Here is an 11,856-nt window from a genome sequence, read left to right on the forward strand (position 1 = left end):
TGCGCGTTTATTTATTTTTATGCAGTTAATGCATACATGGCTAGGATTAATTCCAAGATATTTTAAAAGTTTCATGCATTAAGATTTTAAGATGCATTTCACGCTCGATCGAGTAACGAAGACCGATGAATTATCAGGAAAATTATTTTTTATTTATTAGGAGGTGTGTTTAAGGGTTTCTACGAAAAATGGTCTTTGGTGGGTATTTTTACACGCCGGGTCGTATTTTTAACCGGTACAAATTTTAACGATTCAGAGACTTTTTGAGGGCTCGGGCGATATTTTCAAAAACGTACCCAAACGAAATATTTTTCGAGAATATTTTTGGGCTTGTTGGGTTTTTTTTAGAGATTAATGGGTTCAAAAACCATGTTAAACCATTTAATTATAATTGGAGACCCATTAGTATATTAATTTCCTACTTAAACCTAATAACCTAAACCCTAATCTTACTTAAATCTTATTGGCCGCCGCTCCCCTCCATAAGCAGCCTCCCACACGTAAATTGCAGCAGCCAACCTTCAGCAAGCTTCAACTGTTCGATCTTCTTCAGGCCAACCTCCTTCCCGCTCCTCCGACGCTTCCCCGACACGTTTTTCTTCAAGCTTTCGATCATAAATCATCAAGGCACGCCATGTATCTTTATTTTTGCATCATTCACGCTATATAGTTGTTGTTATGTGTGCTTTATTGAAGGATCGTGTACTGGGCATATTGAGGTGCTTCAAACACAATATTATCCAAAAGCTGCAATAGCTCATGTTCAAAGAATATATACACCGATGAATTAGATCGAGTTTGATTTTAAACCATGCAAAAAACACTCGAAATAATCAGTTTTGGCATATATCAGTTTAGCATAATAACTGAAAATAATCAGTTTTTGCATATAATCACTGATAAATTTATATCTTGTGTAGTTGAATAACTGAAAAAAGATAATCGATTTTTGGCATATATCAGTTCAGTTATGGTGAAAACTGAACTGACGGATGCTCTAACAGATCAAATCAGTTTAAAACTAAGGGTTAACAGTTAGAGTACACAAGATATGTTTATGGATGTTCAGAGACTTCAACTGCTCCTACGTCACCCATTCTACCACATTAGGTAGGTTCCACTAGAAGACTTTGATTTATACAACACCTTGTACAAACCCACCCAACTTAGGACTTACCCACTACCTAACTGAACTCCTAGACTAGATTGAAGGCAGTACCTTCCAGTCAACACTTGTTAAACGTCTGTGTCAAAGACTACATACAAAAGTTTATTGTCTTTGTGCAAGACTATATTTGAGTGGTATTGTGTGTGTATGCGAGAACTGATCTCTGAGTACAACACGAAAGTGTTCTCATACACTGAAGGAATTGTGCTTATAATCTAAGGTGATAACACAATGAAGTGTTCCCTTTGGGATGATTGCTTCTTGTAACCTAATATGCAATACACGTGCCCTTTTTCTCTATATCTTCACACACTTATATATTATTGGTCTTCACTGATCTTCTATTTATCGGCGAGAAACTGATCGTTGAGTGAGACTCAATAATTGTAAATAGTGTTCCTTGAGATTCGTGTCTCTAATTTCCAACATCTATGCTAAAACATTTTGTCTTTAAGCTTTGCTGCAACGTCCATTATTGTACCTTTGATCATACAATAAATTTGTATATTGTGCGTAGCTGGAACGACTTAGGTAACTTGTCTAGATCTGCAACTGATTGAATCCTAACTGATGCACCTAACAGGTCATTTGAACTGATCTTAAAGTTTGGCTGGTGAAAATCAGTTGAACTGATTTCACTCTTTCAGTTGAACTAGTCAGCTAGGGTTCTTATCAGTTGAGTACTTAATCAGCTGGTCTGGCTTTTGAGGTCTTCTGCTAACTTCAAATCAGCTGGACAATCAGTTGAACTGTTCTTTTATATATCAGTTGAGCTAATTCATTTGGGCAATCAGCTGGCACTTCCAGTTCGCATTCTGTTAGCTTAAGTTGGTTCGTTTAACTGATCATGTCGACGAAGTTCCAGCTTCTTGCGCACTAAGGTAATCAGTAGAAACAAAATAACAAATTTGTTAATCATCAAAATAAAGATTGCGAACATGAAATGTTTCAACAATCTCCCCCTTTTTTATGATCACAAACTTGAACAGTTAAAGCGATCTAAACAACTTTAAAGTTTAAAATTAACTGATTCTCCCACCTTTGTGAGAAACAAAAACATTAAAAAAAATTCATTTCGAGGGATAAGAAAGCTCCCCCTCAATAACTGAATTTAAAACCAGGTTAAAACCGAGTTTAAGACTGAAGGATCGTTTGCTGGGCACCTAAAGATGTTCAAACAAAATATTCTCCAAGAGCTGCAATAGCTCGTGTTCTAAGAAAATATACACCGATGAATTAGATCGAGTTTGGTATAAAACCAAGCGGAAGACACTCAAAATAATCTTTCGTTAAAAAACACTGATATGATTTTATGTTTTTGTGTAACTGAATGACTGGAAATTACTCGAGATCAGTTATGACTTATATCAGTTCAGTTATGGACAGAACTGAACATATATCAGCTGAACTGATCAAATCAGTTAAGAACAAAAGAAGCAGTTAAACAGAGAAGACACAAGATATGCTTATGGATGTTCGGAGACTTCAACTGCTCCTACGTCACCCCTTCTACCTCCTCAAGTAGGTACCTTTAGAAGACTTTCATTTTTACAACTACTTGCACAAACCCACCCAGCTTAAGACTTACCCACTGCCTAACTGAACTCCTAGACTAGACTAAAGGCAGCACCTTCCAGCCAATACTTGTTTAACGTCTGTGTGTTAAAGAATACATACACAGGTTTATTGTCTTTGTGCAAGACTTTATTTAAGTGGTGGTGTGTGTGTGTGTGAGAACTGATAACTGAAAACCACCCGAAAGTGTTCTCACACACTGAGAGAAATATGCTTCTAATCTATGCTGATAACAAGATGAAGTGTTACCTCTGGGCTTATTGCTTCTTGTAAGCTAATATGCAATATGCATGCCATTTTGTGTATCTTCACGCACCTGTTGTTTTTCTCATTCACTCTCACGTATTGCTGATGGTCTTGGTCTGTATATATATAGCAGCACGATGATCGTACACCAAGACTCATCACATGTGATCGTTGCAGCTTGAATACGTTCCTTGGTATATGTGTGTTGACTTTTCTGACATGTCTTCAGGAATCTATCGGCTTTAATCTTTGCTGCAATGTCCATTATTGTATCTTTATTCGTACAGATGCTTTTGTATCTTTGTTCGTAGATGGAATCCACTTAGATAAGCTTGTCTTGATCTGCAACTGATTGATTTCTAACGGATGTCCCTAACTGGTCATCTGAACTAATCTTCAGTTGCGCTGGTGAAATCAGTTGACTCGTCAGTTGAACTGATTTCACTTATTTAGTTGAACTGGTCAACTGGGTTCTTTATCAGTTGAACTTTTCATCAGCTGGCCGGACTTCTGAAGATCTTATGCTAAATCACCTATCAGCTAGACAATCAGTTGAACCGTCATTTAAGATATTAGTTGAGCTGATTCAGTTTGGTCGATCAGTTGACATCAAAATCAAGATCAAGAGCATGAAATATTCCAGCAAAGACATTTTTCAACTGAATTAAAAACTCCTCTTTAAAAATAATTATCTATACCACATTTTAGTAGATTTAATCATTCAAGAAGTTTAGGCATGAAATCTGGAGATATCAGTTCAATCATACAGAAACATAATTGGATAAACATGATGTTTATTTAATCAAACAACCGTCCTTTTTATTATACACCTAAGCACACTAACAAGTGTAAGGAAAATGCTACTACACTAGCAAATATTAAACAACATCAAATATCAATAAGTTTATGCATGACAGAATTGAATATACCAACAACTAGCTGTCTTCGACATGATCTCTGTGTTGCCAAACTGGTTGGCTGACTCAAACTGGACTCAGCTGATGTTGAACCGCATTGATCATCTACTTGATCTGGTATGGCAGTTAAGCGACGACATACTGCTGATGATTAAGCTCCACTTTAATCATTCATCATCTCAACATAGCTGGGCTTTGTCTGTTGATCAGCTTCAAATGGCAGGTTGGAAACTGAAACCTTGTCTTCCGATCGGTTTTGCTGAATAGCCAACAGGTAGGATTCATACCCCTGCAGGCTGATTAAAGTCCCAAAGCTCTGAGTCGAGAGAAGTGGCTACAATATTAGTGTCAGAGCCAATCCTCTCTACTCTCCGCAATGAGTGTTAGATAAAAATTTTCAAATAGTTTTGAAAATAATATAAAGTGCTTTTAAATAGCATTTAAAAATATTTTAATGTAAAATAATTTTAGTCAATTTTCAAATGTCCTTCTTAGAACAGCTGGCTCTGATACCAATTGAAGGATCGTATGCTGGGCACCATGAGGTGCTCCAAACAAAATATTCTCCAAAAGCTGCAATAGCTCGTGTTCTAAGAATTTATACACCGATGGATTAGATCGATTTTGGTTTTAAACCAAGCGAAAAACACTCGAAATAATCCTTCGTTAAAAAACACCAATAAATTTTATATCATGTGTAGCTGAATAACTGAAAATAAGGGAATCACTTTTGGCATATATCTGTTCAGTTATGGTGAAAAGTGAACTGACAGATGCTCTAAATGATCAAATAAGTTTAAAACTAGGGGTTAAAAGTTAGAGTACACAAGATATGTTTATGGATGTTCGAATACTTCAACTGCTCCTACGTCACCCCTTCTACAACCTCGGGTAGAATCCACTAGAAGACTTTGATTTATACAATATCTTGTACAAACCCACCCAGCTTAGGACTTACCCACTACCTAACTGAACTCCTAGACTAGACTGAAGGCATCACCTTCCAGTCAACACTTATTTAACGTCTGTGTGTCAAAGACTACATACACAAGTTTATTGTCTTTGTGCAAAACTATATTTGAGTGGTGGTGTGTGTGTATGTGTGAACTGATCTCTGAGTACAACACGATAGTGTTCTCACACACTGAGGGAATTGTGCTTCTACTCTAAGCTGGTAACACGATGAAGTGTTCCCTCTGGGCTGATTGCTTCTTGTAAGCTAATATGCAATATGCATGACCTTTTTCTCTGTATCTTCACACACTTATATATTATTGGTCTTCACTGATATTCTATTTATAGGCGGGAAATTGATCGAACAATGACACTCAATAATTGTATCCGTTGCAGCTTGATTGTGTTCCTTCAGATTCATGTCTCTACTTTCCGACATTTATGCTAGAACATTTTGCTTTTAAGCTTTGCTGCAATGTCCATTATTGTACATTTGATCGTACAATAACGTTATATCTTTGTGCGTAGCTTGAATCCACTTAGGTAAACTTGTCTAGATCTGCAACTGATTGAATCCTAACTAATGCACCTAACTGGTCATCTGAACTGATCTTCATTTGGGCTGGTGAAATCAGTTGACTCGTCAGTTGAACAGATTTCACTCTTTCAGTTGAACTGTCAGCTAGGTTCTTCATCAGTTGATTACTTCATCAGCTGGTTGGGATTTTGAAGGTCTTCTGCTGGACTGCCTATCAGCTGGACTATCAGTTGAACTATTCTTTGATATATAAGTTGAGCTGATTCAGTTTAAGCAATCAGTTGGCACTTCAAGTTTGCATATGTTAGCTTCAGTTTGGCTCGTTTAACTGATCAGTTCAACGTCTGATCAGTTTCAGCTTCCTGCGCACTAAGGTAAATCATTAGAAACAAAATAACAAGTTTTGTTAATCATCAAAATCAAGATTGTGAACATACAATGTTCCAACATTTATACATATATCTTGGTTCCTGCATGTATCACGTTTGTGGCTTCGGTTTCTTGGCTCACGCATGCATCCTTTTGCAACTCACGTTCTTTTTGTTACCGTGTGCAAGGGGCTGCTGAATAATGGTCCTAAGCGATTGAATATTTCGAGGAGTATGGTGTCACTAGGCTGGATTCTAAGCTTGGTTATGAATATTGAAGGCCGAGAGGTTGTAAGAGGCGGCTAGGGTTTCTTAGTTACCGCCGAGCGTACGGGTATGTAGGGTACATCGGATGGCTTAGGGCTGGTCCAGTGGGGGTCATACGTGGTTGGTTTTGGTCCAAGGGTAGGCTTGTTCGAAGCTGGTTCGGCTTTGTGTATGCTAGGGTCAAAAGTTTATGGGTTAAGGCACTATGGTTTGTGAAGTGGCTAGGGCAGAAAATTCCAGCAACGTTTCGGGGCTATTCGAGGGTCATAAATGATCTGGTCTTGATGGTTATAGAGCGTTTAAGATGTGTATAATGTGTGGTAAAAGATTGGGAAATATTTGGTTAAGTTTCGGTTTGATTCAGGTTAAAACCGGGACACATGTCCAAGTTTTAAAACGAATAGTTTAAGTTTTGTAACTGGCTCGATTTTACGTCTAAGGGATGCTTATAAATATTTTTTGGGATGTTTTAACGAGTTTGGTAAACTTCTGGTCGAAATTTAGATGTCCAGGGGTAAAACAGTCATTTTTGGTTTTCAGAGGCAAAATGATCATTTTCCACCCGGAGTTAGTTTTTGGTCCTGGCAGCACCCTGAGAACAAATTTAGCATGCTTTAAATGTTTATGCATCATGATTATGATTTTTATGCAATTACGAAAATTACGTTGCGTGCTTGATTTTAAGAAAATTTACGTATATGCATGATTTTGTTAAGTGATGAAAATGATTATGCTTTGAAGGATAAGAGTTGGTTGTGACTAACAATGTATATGTAAATGATAACGATGAGGCCTAGGCACAGTGGATGGATAATACTGTCGCTAGTGTCCGACAGCCGCCGGGTACCACGGTTTATGTAGATGGATCCATCAATTAATTATGAAACGATAAAGCTGTTACGAAAGTCACAACTAATGAATTGAGTTCAATTAAAATAAATATATAAGTATATGATGTTGATATGAGCTGCTTGACACGTTATGATTTAGACGACGTGTTTATGTTTATGCTTTTAAGTTCATGAAATGTATGTTGATGATTACAGTGTTTTTCACTGTTGTGTACTATGTTTACGTATTTGCTATTATTCGGTGCAGTTGAGTTGAGTCATTAGACTCACTAGGCGTGTGTGATGCATGTGAGCATTTGGATGAGGAGACTGGGGTGCCTAACTTTGAGTTGATAGGGCTGGATGTGCGCACACAACTCGAGGACCACACTTTTCCGCACATCACGATTTTATGAGATTTGAGTAGATATGATCAGTTTTATACATTTTTATGATATGTCGATTCTCAGGATGTTACTCGTTTTATTTTATTCATGCATGATTGAGGGCCGAGTTGGCAACTTTTAAATTACGGTGTTTTATTTGTTGATTTTTTACGATTATTTTAAAATGTCATATTTTTCAGTAGGGTTTCATGCATGCAAACTATTTAAATGTTTATTTTTGAAAATGTGAGCTTTACAAAAAAAAATTAGCAGCATTTTAAATTAATAGACGTCACAATATGTGTATGTTTATGTGTGTGATACCGTCCATGAAAATATATACTTGATGCAGGGAAAAAAAATTTGACTGGAGCGTGAATACGCATCTTGGTATAGGTATACAAACGAGTGATGTTTTTGGTTCTTTTTTGCTTGAAACTTTTTATATACAAGGGTTTTTGGATGAGTTTATACTTTATCTGTTCTACTTCATTTGCCAATGCATAGAACAAAGTCACAGGGATGATCTGGAATCACTTGTATATATTTTCATGTACTTAAGTGAAAGGTATGTCTGGATCCGAAATGCCCAATTTGTCTTACTTTGAAACTAATTAACATGTTTGTGTGTTTCATTAAATGTTTGTTTCATTATAGTTTTTTTCATGTGCAGGAGAGTACATGAGCTATAAAGCATTTGAAGGACTTGAGATTCTTATGCCTAAAAATCATTTATCGTTTTCTTAGCAAATTGGTTGGATAATTTTATGTGTTGTAATAGGGTTTTTTTTTAAAAATAATTCAAATTTTAAAATTTATTTCAAAACTAATTTTAAAAAAAAAGGTGTTGCAAAAGTAATGCAATCCGCGCTTGGTAAGCGCGGACGCTGCCTACGTGGGGCAGCGTCCGCGCTTACCATGCGCGACGCCGCTCCACGTGCGAGCGTCCGCGCATATGAAGCGCGGACGCTCCTATGTGGAGCAGCGTCCGCGCTTACCAAACGCGGACGGTGTATTTTGTATTTTTTTATATATTTTTTCGATTTTGAATATCCGTTCATTCATTATCATGCCTGACAACTTCACGTGAAAGACGTTCATTAAGTCGATACCTGACAACTTCACGTGAAAGGTGAGATTCTGAAAAATCACGTGAAGACCAATAATTCAAATAAGATTCGAAGCTATACAGTCTTCACATTTTATTCTCCTATATAATTGATGAAAAATTCGAGGAACGAGGTATCAACTTTCTCTTAAATTTTTTCTCAATTTTCATTGACAAAATGTCTAACATCAACGTACTATTATATTTTGGTGGTCATGTAATTAGCGATAATGGATCGATTGAATATAGCATTCCATTTTTTAGACCGATACGAGTATTACGATCTACTAATTTGATGGAGTTAGTTGAAGTTGTGCATAAAATGTTAGCAATCGATCCAGCGAATTTTTCTCTGAAGATGTCAACAAAGTATTCATTCATGGAGAGAGCATCTTGGCATGAAATTAAAGTCAATCTCGTTGATGACGATGCTTTACAGTTCATAATGTAATGTGACAACATGCATGTTTTGCATCTGTACGTGGAAGCAAATTCAATTGAGCATAATGTTGGATTTGATGATCCTGAATCTTACGTTCCACATGCATCCGATTCAGGTATTTATAACCAATCCGATACGTCTACATATGGTGGTTTCCAGGAGCAAGAATCTTATGTTCCACTGGTTACTGAAGGACTCGGTAATATGAGTTTCGATGATGTAAGTGGGCCTTGGGATCAATATATAAATGTCTCGTCGGAACAAAATAATGCTCCATATTGGCCGAATCCAACATTAGATACGAGCGCTCGTTGTCCGGATCAGGTCAACAATGATGATATTTGGAGGACTGATTCCGAACCCGATATGTCACACAGCGAGTCTGAAGAAGAAGAAGTGAATGTTGATGATGAAGTGAATACTTTTACAAATCCTGATGAGGGTACATCATCTCGACAACCACCACGTGACACATTACAGAGGCAGACCGTACTATTTCTGTCAAACACTTCTGAGATGCCATCATTTTTCAATAAATATTTTTATCAACATCTCGTAGCAGTTGCAAAAATATAAGTCTAGCTGACCCTCCTTGGTAGTCAGGGAACATTATTCCTCCAATAATCATTAACGCAATACAACGAGTAAATTTCACAACATCTACTTCTGAAGTTTCATCATTAACAAGGTTAGATATACAATGATCGTGTAGTGCAGTCATAGATAGATGACCACCTTTCAAATAATTTGAAGCTGGCAAAAATCCCAACATATCCAAACATATGTGTTGCCATTCCTCAACTTTATGTGACACATCTACGCCAGTTACTGCTTCACCATCAATTGGTAGACCCCAAATTATTGAAACATCTTGTAATGTCACTGTTGTTTTACCACATGTAAAATGAAACGTATGTGTCTCGCGTCGCCAACGTTCAACAAGCGCAGTAATCAAATGATTATCAAGAACTTGAGAGCCACATTCTAAAACTCCATAAAAACCCATATGATTTAAATATGCGAGTACACGCCTGTGTAAATAATTATCAGTATACAACTTCCAAATCAAATGGTCTCACCTCTTCACTTTGACAATATCATCAACTGTTAACGAAGACACGCTTGATGACATATGTGTCGCTTGTAAATAGAGGACACTGGGATCTTCTGGATTTCGATTATCTGCCATTCTGAACTATGCTCTAAATCTTCTCAACTTTGTCAAAAAAAATTTCGGTGAGGAATTGAGAAACCGATGAATGAGAGAATGAGAGAGTAAAGATAAGAGAATAAGAGAGTAAAGATAAGAGGAGGAAAGAATAGGAGGGAAGGAACAAAGAATGAATCGGGTAAGATAAGTATTGGATGAATGGAGTAGGAACACGTAGGCGCGGTAGGATAAGGATTTGATGAATGGAGGGACACGTGGCGCTCCACGTGGGTAAGCGCGGACGCTGCTCCACGTGGGAGCGTCCGTGCTTACCAAGCGCGGGCGCTGCTCCACGTCGGCAGCGTCCGCACTTACCAAACGCGGATTGCATTACTTTTGCAAATCTTTTTTTTTTAAAATTAGTTTTGAAATAAATTTTAATATTTGGATTAATTTTAAAAAAAACCCGTTGTAATATGTTTCATTCCTCTTTTTCAGTTCATGTTTTCTCTATAAATATTTGGTATATAGCGGTATTCTTGACTTTTATAATTACCAACATTTGGTTTCCTTTCCTCTAAACAAATGCAATTATGGAACAATTTTTCTTGTGAGTTGTCTCTTTTTTTCAAGTACGTTACTTAAATTTGATTTCAGGGATGAAAATGGAAAGAAATGCAGGAAAATAAAGATCTTTATGATGCACAACAACATTTTAAACTTTTGGATCTGAAATTTCATTTTTACATTGATTTTGCTCGATGTACCTAATTATGTGATTGTGTTGTCGACAGGAAACGAGCACACCGTATAGTTTTGATTCCATGGATGATTCAGTAGGAAGAGAAACTCCACAAAGTAATAATCTGAATAATCCAGACAACGGTATTTGGGGGGAAATATCAGAAATTTTGCAAATAGTTACTCCTCAAATGCGTACCGTGAATTTTCTCGAGAGTTTATAAAAGATTTGGAGAGGATAAGGTCATAGCCCAAAATCATTAAAATCATTTTATGCAGTACATCAAGTGTTTATGTAGTTGTTCCTCACTTTCTTATTTCTGGTTTCATCAATTTAGACCAAGAGCTATTCTTGACACATTTAGTAGGGTGAGGATTTTAGGGTCTCTACTTCTACAAATATGCCAGAACAGAGAAACTATGAAAAATGTGGTTACATTTCCTACTAGGTGAGAATTCCTCTACCTTTTCCCTTGGAATTAAACAAGTATTTTTTTGCTGTCATGAAAAACGTCATTATGGAAGCAATAGTAAAAAAAAGTCTTAGTAGAATGTATACAGAAGATGTATATTAACGTTACATTCATCGGATGTATCCAGAAATGGTGTAAAGCTTCTGTATTGCGAGATGGGCTGAATCGTGGTTTGCCAAAGATTGGTATATCAAATTAGTTTGACCAGGCAAAATGCTTGCTCTCTATTTTCTTCAAAAGCTGTATGAGACAAGGGTATTCTTATATCGAAGGAGTTGAAATATTAAAATGGATTTGAAATGCACGCCTTCACTAATTATCTTGTGTGGTATGTTTAAATACCAAAAATCTTGTAAAAAAAAAAAGCATGTTCCAAATTGAAGTGTTTGCTTTAGTTTCTCTGCATTATTTTCTGATAATTTTTGAATATGTTTAGAATCTTGTACTAGTTTATCTTTTGCATTGGGGAGTTGTCCTATCGTTCAAGTGCTTTTCAAAGTATCTGGGATGTATAATGCACTAAATATTTATGATGCTTCCTGCTGCTGTGGACTCTCCATCATTTCAACAAAAAGCAAGAATATCTACATTGTCTTATATGGTGCAGAGTTTTGTCATGCGCAGTTGTAAGTGTAATTTTGACTGTCCTTTCAATAAAGTCTTTGTGCACTGTTTGTAATTACATTGTTTTAT

The 11,856-nt window shown here is 36.6% G+C and overlaps 1 long non-coding RNA gene across 1 annotated transcript; it reads left to right on the forward strand.

Annotated features, from left to right (window-relative positions):
- The first annotated feature begins 10,838 nt into the window (after window positions 1-10,838).
- On the forward strand, window positions 10,839-11,424 carry LOC142535173 (uncharacterized). The gene is made up of 3 exons (XR_012817398.1): window positions 10,839-10,933; window positions 11,035-11,139; window positions 11,291-11,424. It is a non-coding gene; the product is annotated as an uncharacterized LOC142535173 (long non-coding RNA).
- The last annotated feature ends 432 nt before the right edge of the window (window positions 11,425-11,856 follow it).

This window comes from Primulina tabacum, unplaced genomic scaffold (genome assembly GCF_025594145.1).
Source record: "Primulina tabacum isolate GXHZ01 unplaced genomic scaffold, ASM2559414v2 Contig859, whole genome shotgun sequence".
Classification (NCBI taxonomy): domain Eukaryota; kingdom Viridiplantae; phylum Streptophyta; class Magnoliopsida; order Lamiales; family Gesneriaceae; genus Primulina; species Primulina tabacum.